Genomic DNA, 14740 nt, shown 5'->3' on the forward strand with positions numbered 1-14740 from the left:
AGCTTCAATCATATGAGCGGGACTTATAGCTTTTTGCCTCTTGAATAGTTTTGGCATCTCACTCTATCCATTGAGGTTCAGAATGATTGGCATCTATAGGAACTTCAGATTTCGAATAGTGTTATTGACTCTCCTAGTTCAGTATGATGATTCTTGAACACAGCTTCTTTATGAGTCTTGGCCGTGGCCCTAAGCACTTTGTTTTCCAGTATTACCACCGGATACATAAATGCCACAGACACATAATTGGGTGAACCTTTTCAGATTGTGACTTAACTTTGCTAAAGTCCCCAATTAGAGGTGTCCAGGGTTCTTAAGCACACTCTTTTTTTTTTGCTTTGGACCTTGACTTTAACCGCTCAGTCTCAAGTTTTCACTTGACACCTTCACGCCACAAGCACATGGTTAGGGACAGCTTGGTTTAGCCGCTTAGACCAGGATTTTATTCCTTTAGGCCCTCCTATCCACTGATGCTCAAAGCCTTGGGATCCTTTTTATTTTGCCCTTGCCTTTTGGTTTTAAGGGTTATTGGCTTTTTCTGCTTGCTTTTTCTTTTTCTTTCTCTCTTTTTTTTTTCCTATTTTTTTTTCTGCAAGCTTTGTTCTTTGCTGCTTTTTCTTGCTTCAAGAATCATTTTTATGATTTTTCAGATTATCAAATAACATGTCTCCTAGTCATCATTCTTTCAAGAGCCAACATATTTAACATTCTTAAACAACAACTTCAAAAGACATATGCACTGTTCAAGCATACATTCAGAAAACAAGAAGCATTGTCACCACATCAATATAATTAAGCTAAGTTCAAGGATAAATTCGAAACTCATGTACTTCTTGTTCTTTTGAATTAAAATATTTTTTATTTAAGAGAGGTGATGGATTCATAGGACATTCATATCTTTAAGACAAAGTTACTAACTACTAATGATCATGTAATGAAGACACAAACATAGATAAACACATAACATAGAAACGAAAAACAGAGAAAGCGAGAACAAGGAATGAATCCACCTTAGTGATGGTGGCGTTTCCTTCTTGAGGAACCAATGATGTCCTTGAGCTCTTCTATGTCTCTTCCTTGTCTTTGTTGCTCCTCCCTCATTGCTTTTTGATCTTCTCTTATTTCATGAAGCATGATGGAGTGTTCTTGATGTTCCACCCTTAGTTGTCCCATATTGGAACTTAATTCTTCTAGGGAGGTGTTGATGTGCTCCCAATAGTTTTGTGGAGGAAAGTGCATTTGAGGCATCTCAGGGATCTCATGGAAATGAGCTTCTTGCGCCTCTTGAGCTCCATGGCTGGGCTCTCTAGCTTGCTCCATCTTTTTCTTAGTGATGGGCTCGTCCTCTTTAATGAGGATATCTCCCTCTATGTCAATCCCAGCTGAATTGCATAGGTGGAAAATGAGGTGAGGGACGGCTAACCTTGCCATAGTGGAGGACTTGTCAGCCACCTTGTAGAGTTCTTGAGGTATAATCTCATGAACTTCCACCTCCTCTCCAATCATGATGCTATGGATCATGATGGCCCGGTCTATAGTAACTTCAGACCGGTTGCTAGTGGGAATGATTAAGCATTGAATAAACTCCAACCATCCTCTAGCTATAGGCTTGAGGTCCAATCTTCTTAGTTGAACCGGCTTGCCTTTGGAGTCAATTTTCCATTGAGCTCCTTCTACACATATGTCCATAAGGACTTGGTCCAACCTTTGATCAAAGTTGACTCTCCTTGTGTAGGGGTGTGCGTTCTCTTCCATGTATGGCAAGTTGAACGCCAACCTCACATTTTCCGGACTAAAATCTAAGTATTTCCCCCGAACCATTGTAACATAGTTCTTTGGATCCGGGTTCTTACTTTGATCATGGTTCTTGGTGATCCATGCATTGGCATAGAACTCCTGAACCATTAGGATGCCGACTTGTTGGATGGGATTTGTTAGAACTTCCCAACCTCTTCTTTGAATTTCATGTCGGATCTCTGGATACTCATTTCTTTTGAGTTTAAAAGGGACCTCAGGGATCACCTTCTTCTTGGCCACAACATCATAGAAGTGGTCTTGATGGGCTTTGGAGATGAATATTTCCATCTCCCATGACTCGGATATGGAAGCTTTTGTCTTCCCTTTCCCTCTTCTAGAGGATTCTCCGGTCTTGGGTGCCATCAATGGTAATGGAAAAACAAAAAAGCTATGCTTTTACCACACCAAACTTAGAATATTGCTCGCCCTCGAGCAATAAACAAAAGAATAGAGGAAGAAGAAGAAGAAATATGGAGAGGGAGAGGGAGATGTGGTTTCGGCCAAGGAGAGTGTAGAGGGGTGTGTTGTGTGAATTTGATGAAGAATGGAGGTCTTTATATAGGGAAGGGAGGGGGGGTTAAGGTTCGGCCATATGGGTGGGTTTGGGTGGGAAATTGGTTTTGAATTTTGAAGGTAGGTGGAGTTTATGAGGTAGGTTTATTGGGAAGAGTGGGTGGATGTGAGTGGTGAAGGTTTAGTGGGGAAGAGAGATTGAGGTGATTGGTGAGGGGTTTTTAGGGAAGAGTGTTTATGGGGTTGTGTGAAAGAGAGTGGTGAGAAGAAGTGAGTGGAGGTAGGTAGGGATCCTGTGGGGTCCACAGATCCTGGGATGATCCTGTGGGGTCCACAGATCCTGAGGTGTCAACGCATTTACATCCCTGCACCAATTTAGGCATGTAAAATGCCCTTGTACACAACTCTGGGCGTTCAGCGCCAGGTTGGTGGCCATTTTGGGCGTTCAACGCCCATTTGCTGCCATTTCTGGCGTTGAACGCCAGAACCATGCTTGTTCTGGGCGTTCAGCGCCAGGATGTTGCCCATTTTGGGCGTTCAGCGCCAGAACCATGCTTTGTTCTGGCGTTGAACGCCAGGCAGATGCTCCTCCAGGGTGTGATTTTTCTTCTGCTGTTTTTTTTTTTACTCCATTTTCAATTTTTTACATTTATTTTGTGACTCCACTTGATCATGAACCTAAGAAAACATGAAAAACAAGAATAATAGAGTTAGATAAATAAACATTGGGTTGCCTCCCAACAAGCGCTTCTTTAATGTCAATAGCTTGACAGTGGGCTCTAATGGAGCCTCACAGATGTGCAGAGCTTTGTTGAGACTCTCCAACACCAAACTTAGAGCTTGGATATGGGAGTTCAACACCAAACTTAGAGTTTGGTTGTGGCCTCCCAACACCAAACTTAGAGTTTGACTGTGGGGGCTTTGGTTGACTCTGCTTTGAGAGAAGCTTTTCATGCTTCCTCTTCATGGTTGCAGAGGGAGATCCTTGAGTTTTAAACACAAGGGAGTCCTTATTCCATTGAAGGACTATTTCACCTCTGTCAACATCAATTACAGCTCTTGCAGTGGCCAGGAAAGGTCTTCCTAGGATGATGGATTCATCCTCTTCCTTTCCAGTGTCCAGGACTATGAAATCAGTAGGTATGTAAAGGCCCTCAACCTTTACTAATACATCTTCTACTTGTCCATAAGCCTGTTTTCTTGAGCTGTCTGCCATCTCTAATGATATTTTAGCAGCTTGCACCCCATAGATTCCCAGTTTCTCTATTACAGAGAGGGGCATGAGGTTTATTCCTGAACCAAGGTCACACAGAGCCTTAAAGATCATGGTGCCTATGGTACAGGGTATTATGAACTTTCCAGGATCCTGTCTCTTCTGAGGCAATGTCAGTTGATCCAGATCACTTAGTTCATTGATGAACAAGGGAGGTTCAACTTTCCAAGTATCAATGCCAAATAATTTGGCATTCAGCTTCATGATTGCACCAAGAAACTTGGCAGTTTGCTCTTCAGTAACATCCTCATTCTCCTCAGAAGAGGAATACTCATCAGAGCTCATGAAGGGCATAAGGAGGTTCAATGGAATCTCTATGGTCTCTAGATGAGTCTCAGATTCCTTTGGTTCCTCAAAGGGAAGCTCCTTATTGATCACTGGACGTCCCAGGAGGTCTTCCTCCTTGGGATTCACGTCCTCTCCTCTCCTCACAGGTTCGGCCATGGCGCTTATGTCAATGGCCTTGCACTCTCCTTTTGGATTCTCTTCTGTATTACTTGGGAGAGTACTAGGAGGGATTTCAGTGATCCTTTTACTCAGCTGGCCCACTTGTGCTTCCAAATTTCTAATGGAAGACCTTGTTTCATTCATGAAACTTACAGTGGCCTTAGATAGATCAGAGACTAGATTTGCTAAATTAGAAGCATTTCGTTCAGAGTTCTCTGTCTGTTGCTGAGTGGATGATGGAAAAGGTTTGCTATTGCTAAACCTGTTTCTTCCACCATTATTAAAGCCTTGTTGGGGCTTTTGATCCTTCCATGAGAAATTTGGATGATTTCTCCATGTTGAGTTATAGGTGTTTCCATAAGGTTCACCTAAGTAATTTACCTCTGCTATTGCAGGGTTCTTAGGATCATAAGCTTCTTCTTCAGAAGATGCTTCTTGAGTACTGTTGGATGCAGCTTGCATTCCATGCAGACTCTGAGAGATTATATTGACTTGCTGAGTCAATATTTTATTCTGAGCCAATATGGCATTCAGAGTATCAACTTCAAGAACTCCCTTCTTCATAGGCGTCCCATTATTCACAGGATTCCTTTCAGAGGTGTACATGAACTGGTTATTAGCAACCATGTCAATGAGTTCTTGAGCTTCTGCAGGCATTTTCTTTAGGTGAATGGATCCACCTGCAGAAGTGTCCAGTGACATCTTTGATAGCTCAGATAAACCATCATAGAATATGTCCAGGATGGTCCATTCTGAAAGCATGTCAGAAGGACACTTTTTGGTCAACTGTTTGTATCTTTCCCAAGCTTCATAGAGGGATTCACCTTCTTTCTGTCTGAAGGTTTGAACATCAGCTCTAAGCTTGCTCAGCTTTTGAGGAGGAAAGTACTTGGCTAAGAAAGCCGTGACCAGCTTATCCCAAGAGTTCAGGCTGTCTTTGGGTTGAGAATCCAACCATAATCTAGCTCTGTCTCTTACAGCAAAAGGGAAAAGCATGAGCCTGTAGACTTCAGGATCTACTCCATTAGTCTTAACAGTATCACATATCTGCAAGAATTCAGTTAAGAACTGAAAAGGATCTTCGGATGGAAGTCCATGAAACTTGCAGTTCTGCTGCATCAGAGAAACTAATTGAGGTTTCAGCTCAAAATTGTTTGCTCCAATGGCAGGAATGGAGATGCTTCTTCCATGTAAATTGGAATTTGGTGTAGTAAAGTCACCAAGCATCTTCCTTACATTATTATTATTTTCGGCTGCCATCTCCTTCTCCTGTTCGAAAATTTCTGAAAGATTATCTCTGGATTGTTGTAATTTAGCTTCTCTTAATTTTCTCTTCAGAGTCCTTTCAGGTTCTGGATCTGCTTCCACAAGAATGTTCTTATCCTTGCTCCTGCTCATATGACAAAGAAGAGGGCACAGAAAAATAATAATAATAGAGATTCTCTTTACCACAGTATAGAGGTTCCCTTATGTGAGTAGAAGAAAAGAGGAAGAAATTCGAACACAGATAGAAGAGGGGGTTCGAATTTGGTGATGATGTGAGGGAGAGATGTTAGTAGATAAATAAATAAATAGAATAAGATGAGAGAGAAGGAAGGAATTTTCGAAAATTTTTGAAAAGGAGTTAGTGATTTTTGAAAATGGTTTTTGAAAATTGTTAGTATTTTTTTTTTCGAAAATTTTTGAAATTAAAAAAAAAATAAAAATAATTAGTTAATTAAAAAGAAATTTTTGAAAAAGAGGGAAGATATTTTCGAAAATGAGAGAGAGAGTTAGTTAGGTGGTTTTGAAAAAGTTAAGAAACAAACAAAAAGTTAGTTAGTTAGTTGAAACAAATTTTGAAAAGATAAGAAGTTAGGAAGTTAGAAAAGATATTTGAAAAGATATTTTTGAAAAAGATAAGATAAGAAGATATTTTTGAAAAGATATGATAAAATTAGTTTTGAAAAAGATTTGATTTTTTTTTAAAATCACAATTAATGACTTGATTCATAAGAAATCACAAGATATGATTCTAGAACTTAAAGTTTGAATCTTTCTTAACAAGCAAGTAACAGACTTCAAATTTTTGAATCAAAACATTAATTGATTATGTTATTTTCGAAAATTTGATATAAAAATAAGAAAAAGATTTTTGAAAAATATTTTTGGAATTTTCGGAAATAACTAAGAATTTTGAAAAAGATTTGATTTTTGAAAAAGATTTTGAAAAAGATAAGATTTTCAAATTGAAAATTTGATTTGACTCATGAGAAACAATTTGATTTTAAAATTTTTGAAAAAGTCAATCCAAATTTTCGAATTTGATGAGAGAAAAAGGGAAAGATATTTTTTTTTTGATTTTTTTGAATTTTTATGATGCAAGAGAAAAACACTAAAATGATGCAATGCATGAAATTTTTAGATCAAAACATGTGATGCATGCAAGAATGCTATGAATGTCAAGATGAACACCAAGAACACTATGAATGTCAAGATGAACATCATAGACACAATTTTGAAAAATTTTTAATGCAAAGAAAACATGCAAGACACCAAACTTAGAATTCTTTAATGCTTAGGCACTAAGAATTCAAGAATGCATATGATAAACATGAAAAGACACAAAACAAAAAATCATCAAGATCAAACAAGAAGACTTACCAAGAACAACTTGAAGATCATGAAGAACACTATGAATGCATGAAATTTTCGAAAAATGCAAGATGCACATGCAATTGACACCAAACTTATAACATGACTCAAGACTCAAACAAGAAACACAAAAATATTTTTGATTTTTTTGATTTTCTAATTTTTTTGGATTTTTTTCGAAAATTATATGAAAAAGAAAAAATAAGGATTCCAAAATTTTTAATATGAATTCCAGGAATCTTGCCATATTAGTCTAAAGCTTCAGTCCAGGAATTAGACATGGCTCACTAACCAGCCAAGCTTTCAATGAAAGCTCCGGTCCAAAACACTAGACATGGCCAATGGCTAGCCAAGCTTCAGCAGATACCTCTCATGTATACAACAGCAAATTTTATTGGCAACAATTAACTTGCTCTTGTGATGATGATTAGGAAGCCTCAGTCCAAAAGAATTTAGACATGGCTTTGCAGCCAGCCAGGCTTCACATGCTTCATGAAACACTAGAATTCATTCTTAAAAATTTTGAATAAAATTTTTGAAATCATTTTTATTTTTTTCGAAAACAGATGAGAAAATTTTAGAAATATTTTTGAAAAATTTTTGAAAATAAAATAAAAAGAAAATTACCTAATCTGAGCAACAAGATGAACCGTCAGTTGTCCAAACTCAAACAATCCCCGGCAACGGTGCCAAAAACTTGGTGCACAAAATTGTGATCTCCAGGCTCGAACAAATCCTGGTAATGGCTCCAAAGCTTGGTGCTCTGATCTTAATTCATAATTGTCACAACTTCGAAACAACTAACCAGCAAGTGCACTGGGTCGTCCAAGTAATACCTTACGTGAGTAAGGGTCGAATCCCACGGAGATTGTTGGTATGAAGCAAGCTATGGTCACCTTGTAGATCTCAGTCAGGCAGATATAGAGTGATAATGGTGTTTTCGAATAATAAATAAAAGAATAGGGATAGAAGTACTTATGTAAATCATTGGTAGGAATTTCAGATAAGCGAATGGAGATGCTTTTCGTTCCTCTGAACCTCTGCTTTCCTGCTATTTTCATCCAATCAGTCTTACTCCTTTCCATGGCTGGCTTTATGTGATACATCACCACTGTCAATGGCTACTTTCGGTCATCTCACGGGAAAATGATCCAATGCCCTGTCACGGCACGGCTAATCGTCTGGAGGCATCACCCTTGTCAATGGCTTCATCTTATCCTCTCAGTGAATAATATGCTCACGCACCCTGTCACGGCACGGCTATCCATCTGTCGGTTCTCGATCATGCTGGAATAGGATTTACTATCCTTTTGCGTCTGTCACTAATGCCCTGCAATCGCGAGTTCGGAGCTCGTCACAGTCATTCAATCATTGAATCCTACTCGGAATACCACAGACAAGGTTTAGACTTTCCGGATTCTCTTGAATGCCGCCATCATTCTAGCTTACGCCACGAAGATTCTGGTTAGGAGATCTAAGAGATATTCATTCTAGCTTATTTCATGTAGAACAGAAATGTTTGTCAGGCACGCCTTCATAAGGGAGAAGGATGATGAGCGTCACACATAATCATCACCTTCATCACGTTCTTGGGTGCGAATGGATATCTTAGAAGCGAAATAAGATGAATTGAATAGAAAACAGAAGTACTTTGCATTAATCTTTGAGGAACAGCAGAGCTCCACACCTTAATCTATGGAGTGTAGAAACTCTACCGTTGAAAATACATAAGTGAGAGGTCCAGGCATGGCCGAGAGGCCAGCCCCTCTGATCTAAGAACCAGGCGTCCAAAGATGGTTTACACTGATCCAAGATACCTAATACAATAGTAAGAGGTCCTATTTATAATAAACTAGCTACTAGGGTTTACATGAGTAAGTAATTGATGCATAAATCCACTTCCTAGGCCCACTTGGTGTGTGTTTGGGCTGAGCCTGAGTGTTGCACGTGCAGAGGCCATTTGTGGAGTTGAACGCCAATTTCTGTGCCAGTTTGGGCGTTCAACTCTGGTTTTGGATCCTTTTCTGGCGCTGGACGCCAGATTTGGGCAGAAGGCTGGCGTTGAACGCCAGTTTACATCGTCTATTCTTGGCCAAAGTATGAACTATTATATAATGCTGGAAAGCCCTGGATGTCTACTTTCCAACGCAATTGGAAGCGCGCCATTTCAAGTTCTGTAGCTCCAGAAAATTCACTTTGAGTGCAGGGAGGTCAGAATCCAACAGCATCAGCAGTCCTTCTTCAACCTCTGAATCTGATTTCTGCTCAAGTCCCTCAATTTCAGCCAGAAAATACCTGAAATCACAGAAAAACACACAAACTCATAGTAAAGTCCAGAAATGTGAATTTCACATAAAAACTAATGAAAACATCCCTAAAAGTGACTAGATCCTACTAAAAACATACTAAAAACAATGCCAAAAAGCGTATAAATTATCCGCTCATCATTTATTCAATCCTTCACTCGCTTATTCATGTTAATTGCATGGTTTTACTTTTCCTTCCTTATTATGTGATATATGTGAAAAACATGTTTCCTATGCTTTAAAAGTTATTATTTTAATTACCCTTTACTTCCATTCGATGCCATGATTCGTGTGTTGAGTAGTTTCAGATCTTCTAAGGCAGGAATGACTTAAAGGATGAAAAGGGAACATACAAAAATGGAAGAAAAGTACAAAACGGAGTTTTTGAAGAAACTGGCAGTGACGCGATCGCATGGACGACGCGACCGCATGCCAGCGCGAAATGGTAGTGACGCAACCGTATGAATGACGCAATCGCGCGCCTTGAGCGAAACGCATATGACGTGGACGCATGATTGAAGCGACCGCGTGGCAAGGAAAACTCCAAATGACGCGACTACGTGACCCACGTGGACGCGTGACAGAGGCCATGCACCAGAAAGTACAGAAAACGCTCCCAGCGATTTCTGAAGCCTTTTTTGGCCCAAATCCAAGTCCAGAAGGCACAGATCAGAGGTTATGAAGTAGGAGAATGCATCCATTCAAAAGGGAGTCTCCAATTAGTTACTTTTCATGAATTAGATGTAGTTTTGAGGGAGAGGTTCTCTCCTCTCTCTTTTAGGATTTAGAATTAGGATTTCTTTTGCTTTCAGGATTATCTCTTTTTATCAGGTTCAACATTCTCTTTTATTTAGCTTCTCAATTTAATTTATGAATTCTTCTATGTTACAGATTATTCTTTGAATTAATGTTATTTGAGGTATTTCAGTTTATTATTGCTCTCTTTTATTTAGGTTACTGTTGCTTCCAATCTGAAGACATTTTTATTCCAGTAGATTTACTTTTCCCTTTTGGTCTTGTTAAGAAATCAGTAACTCAGGAGTTATCAAACTCAACATGATTGATAATTGTTATCTTTGCTAATTGAATTGAACTTCAATAATCCCAATCTTTCCTTAGGGATTAACTAGGATTTGAAGATCAACATAATTAGTCACTTGACCTTTCTTTACTTTAAGTAGAGGCTAACTAAGTGGAATTAAGATTCAATCTTCATCATCATTGATAAGGATAACTAGGATAGAATTTCCAATTTCTCATACCTTGCCAAAAGTTTATTTTACAGTTATTTATTTACTTTACAGTCTTTTACTTATTTTAATTGCAATTTAAATTACTTGTTCCTCATCTTCAAAACCCCGATTTACAATCTTCATAACCAATAGTAAGAACATACTTCCCTGCAGTTCCTTGAGAAGACGACCCGAGGTTTAAATACTTCGGTTATCAATTTTGAAGGGGTTTGTTACTTGTGACAACCAAAACATTTATAAGAAAGGTTGATTGCTTGGTTTAGTAACTATACTTGCAACGAGAGTTTACTATAACTTCTAAACCATCAATCACCAGTTCTTCAAACATACAAGCATGTCAATGAGAAGTGGAAGCCTCAGTCTAAAAGATTAGACATGGCAAAATAGCCAGCTAGGCTTCAACATATCTCATGAAACTCTAGAATTCATTCTTAAAAATCCTGAAGAACAAATTTAAAATTTTTTTTTTTGGAATTTTTTGAAAATTATAATAAAAATTTTTTTTGTATGTTTTTTTTTTTGAAAATAAAAATAAAAAGCATAAACATAAAATAAAATTAACTAATCTAAGCAACAAGATGAACCGTTAGTTGTCCAAACTCGAACAATCCCCGGCAACGGCGCTAAAAACTTGGTGTGGGAAATCGTGATTCACACTTTTCACAACTCCGCCCAACTAACCAGCAAGTGCACTGGGTCGTCCAAGTAATAAACCTTACGTGAGTAAGGGTCGATTCCACAGAGATTGTCGGCTTGAAGCAAGATATGGTCATCTTGTAAATCTTAGTCAGGCGGATTCAAATGGTTATGAGGTTTTGATAATTAAAAGATAAATAAACATAAAATAAAATAAAGATACTTATGTAATTCATTGGTGGGAATTTCAGATAAGCGTTTGGAGATGCTTTGTTGCTTCTGAACCTCTACTTTCCTATTGCCTTCTTCCAATCATGCGTGCTCCCTTCCATGGCAAGTTGTAGGATCCTCTCAGTGAAAATGGTCCTCTACAGTTTCTGCATGGCTAATCAACTGTCAGATTTCTCATCTCGGATGAAAAATACCAAGTACAGCTACCGCATGGCTAATCATCTGTCGGTTCCCGCTAGCGTCGGAATAGAATCCATTGATCCTTTTGCACACTGTCACTGCGCCCAACATTCGCAGGTTTGAAGTTCGTCACAGTCATCCCTTCCCAGATCCTACTCGGAATACCACAGACAAGGTTTAGACTTTCCGGATATCAGAAATGGCTGCCGATTGGTTCTAGCCTATACCACAAAGATACTAATCTCACAGACTCGGTCCGTGTATTAGATACTCAAGAGAATATACTCCGGCTGTCGTCCAATGACTACGTTGAACATCATGTAGACCGCTTGTGGTTGTCAGGCACGCAGATCTTGGCTAAGCGAGTAACGAAGATTGGGTGATTGTCACGGGTCACTTGATAAACCCATATTTTATGATATATTTTGTGCTTAATTTGAGTGATTTATTCAATCCTTCACCCATTTATTCATGTTAGTTGCATGGTTTTACTTTCCCTTCCTTATTATGTGATGTATGTGAAAAACATGTTTCCTATGCTTTTAAATTAATTATTTTAATCACCTTTAATTCCATTCGATGCCATGATTAGTGTGTTTAGTAGTTTTCAGATCTTCTAAAGTAGGAATGACTTAAAAGAGGGAAAGGAAACATACAAAAATGGAAGGAAAGCACAAAACGGAGCTTCTGAAGAAACTAGCATCCACGCGATCGCATGGACGACGCGATCGCGTGCCAAGCGCGAATCAGCATCGACGCGGCCACATGACTGACGCGACCGCGTGGCAAGGAAAAGCTCCGAATGACGCGACCGCGTGACCCACGCAGACGCGTGACAGAGGCCACGCACCAGAAATTGTAGAAAATGCTTGATGAGCGGATATTTTATACGCTTTTTGGGGTTAATTTCATATAGTTTTTAGTATGTTTTAGTTAGTTTTTAGTTTATTTTCATTAGTTTTTAGGAAAAATTCATATTTCTAGACTTTACTATGAGTTGTGTGTTTTTCTGTAATTTCAGGTATTTTTCTGGCTGAAATTGAGGGAGCTGAGCAAAAATCTAATTCAGGCTGAAAAAGGACTGTTGATGCTGTTGGATTCTGACCTCCCTGCACTCAAAGTGGATTTTCTGGAGCTACAGAACTCGAAATGGCGTGCTTCCAATTGCTTTGGAAAGTAGACATCCAGGGCTTTCCAGAAATATATAATAGTCCATACTTTGCTCAAGGATAGACGACGTAAACTGGCGTTCAACGCCAGTTCCCTGCCCAATTCTGGTGTCCAGCGCCAGAAAAGGATTAAAAGTTGGAGTTCAACGCCAGAAATGAATCCAAACCTGGCGTTGAACACCCAAAATGGCCTTATGCACGTGAATTGCTTAAGTCTCAGCCCCAGCACACATCAAGTGGGCCCCAGAAGTGGATCTCTGCACCATCCATCATAGTTTACTCATTTTTTGTAAACCTAGGCTACTAGTTTAGTATTTAAACAACTTTCAGAGACTTATTTTGTATCTCATGACATTTTAGATCAAAACTTTGTATTCTTTGACGGCATGAGTCTCTAAACTCCATTGTTGGGGGTGAGGAGCTCTGCTGTGTCTCGATGAATTAATGCAAGTATTTCTGTTTTCCATTCAAACACGCTTGTTCCTATCTAAGATGTTCATTCGCGCTTAACTGTGATGGAGGTGATGATCTGTGACACTCATCACCTTCCTCAACCCATGAACGTGTGCCTGACAACCACCTCCGTTCTATACACGATTGAATGAGTATCTCTTAAATCTCTTAATTAGAATCTTCGTGGTATAAGCTAGAACTGATGGCGGCATTCATGAGAATCCGGAAAGTCTAAACCTTGTCTGTGGTATTCTGAGTAGGATTCAATGATCGAATGACTGTGACAAGCTTCAAACTCGCAAGTGCTGGGCGTTAGTGACAGACGCAAAAGGACGAAGAATCCTATTCCAGTATGATCGAGAACCGACAGATGATTAGCCGTGCTGTGACAGAGCATGTGAGCATATTCTTCACTGAGAGGATGGGATGTAGCCATTGACGACGGTGAACCCCTACATACAGCTTGCCATAGAAGAACGTGCGTGCGTGAATCAGAGGACAAAGGAAAGCAGAGATTCAGAAGACAAAGCATCTCCAAAACTCCAACATATTCTCCATTACTGCATAACAAGTAACCTTTAATCCATGCTCTCTTGTTTATTCACAATTCAACTGATAAACATAATTGACATCCTAACTAAGAATTGCAAGATAACCATAGATTGCTTCAAACCAACAATCTCCGTGGGATTCGACCCTTACTCACGTAAGGTATTACTTGGACGACCCAGTGCACTTGCTGGTTAGTGGTACGAGTTGTGAAAAGTGTGATTCACATTTCGTGCACCAATGCTCATAGCGAATTCTGAAGCCCTTTTTGGCCCAAATCCAAGTCCAGAAGGCATAGACCAGAGGTTATGAAGTGAGGGAATGCATCCATTCAGAGAGAGCTCGCCAATTTTATTTCCCATGTTTTAGATCTAGTTTTGAGAGAGGTTCTCTCCTCTCTCTCTCTTAGGATTTAGGACTTCTCTTAGTTTTAGGAGTAACTCTTAATCCCAAGTTCTTTATTTTTATTTATTCTTCCAATTTAGTTTATGAACTCTTCATGTTAGATGATAATTTCTCTTATTAATGCTATTTGAGGTATTTTAGTTTATGATTGCTTTCTTTAATTTATGTTATTGCTGCTTTACATCTGAAGGCATTTTTATTCCAGTAAATTTACTTTTCCCTCTTTTGGTCTTGGTTAAGAAAGCAGTAACTCAGGAGTTATCTTAGCTCAACATAATTGATAACTGTTATCTTTGCTAATTGAACTGAACTTCAATAATCCCAACCTTTTCTTAGGAAATAAATAGGATTCGAAGATCAAACTAATTAGTCCCTTGACTTTCCTTTACTTTAGTAAAGGTTGACTAAGTGGAATTAAGATTCAACTTTCATTGTTGCTGATAAGAATAACTAAGCCTGGACTTCCAATTTCTCATACCTTGCCAAAAGTTTATTTTACAGTATTTATTTATTTATTTTAATTGCTATTTAAATCAATTGTCATATCTGTTCCTCATTCTTAAAACCCCGAATTTACAATCTCCATAACCAATAATAAGAACATACCTCCCTGCAGTTCCTTGAGAAGACGACCCGAGGTTTAAGTACTCGGTTATCAATTTAAAAGGGGTTTGTTACTTGTGACAACCAAAACGTTTGTATGAAAGGACTTTTGAAGGTTTAGAAACTATACTTGCAACGAGGATTTATCCGCAAATTTCTAGACCACTCAAAAGTTCTCTCATCAAAATGGGGCCGTTGTCGGGGAACTGCTAACGTGTGCCTTATTATTGGTTATTGTAAATATTTTTCTTTTACTTGTTTATTTATTTCTGTTTTTCCTTTTTAATTTTA

At 38.7% G+C, this 14740-nt stretch overlaps 1 non-coding gene across 1 annotated transcript; it reads left to right on the forward strand.

Moving 5' to 3' along the window:
- The first annotated feature begins 4786 nt into the window (after positions 1-4786).
- Positions 4787-4894, forward strand: LOC148554925 (small nucleolar RNA R71). The gene has a single exon (XR_015887263.1). It is a non-coding gene; the product is annotated as a small nucleolar RNA R71 (small nucleolar RNA).
- Positions 4895-14740: the final 9846 nt, after the last annotated feature.

The sequence above is a fragment of the Arachis ipaensis genome, chromosome B6, assembly GCF_059453495.1.
Source record: "Arachis ipaensis isolate K30076 ecotype BB chromosome B6, ASM5945349v1, whole genome shotgun sequence".
Taxonomy (NCBI): Eukaryota; Viridiplantae; Streptophyta; class Magnoliopsida; order Fabales; family Fabaceae; genus Arachis; species Arachis ipaensis.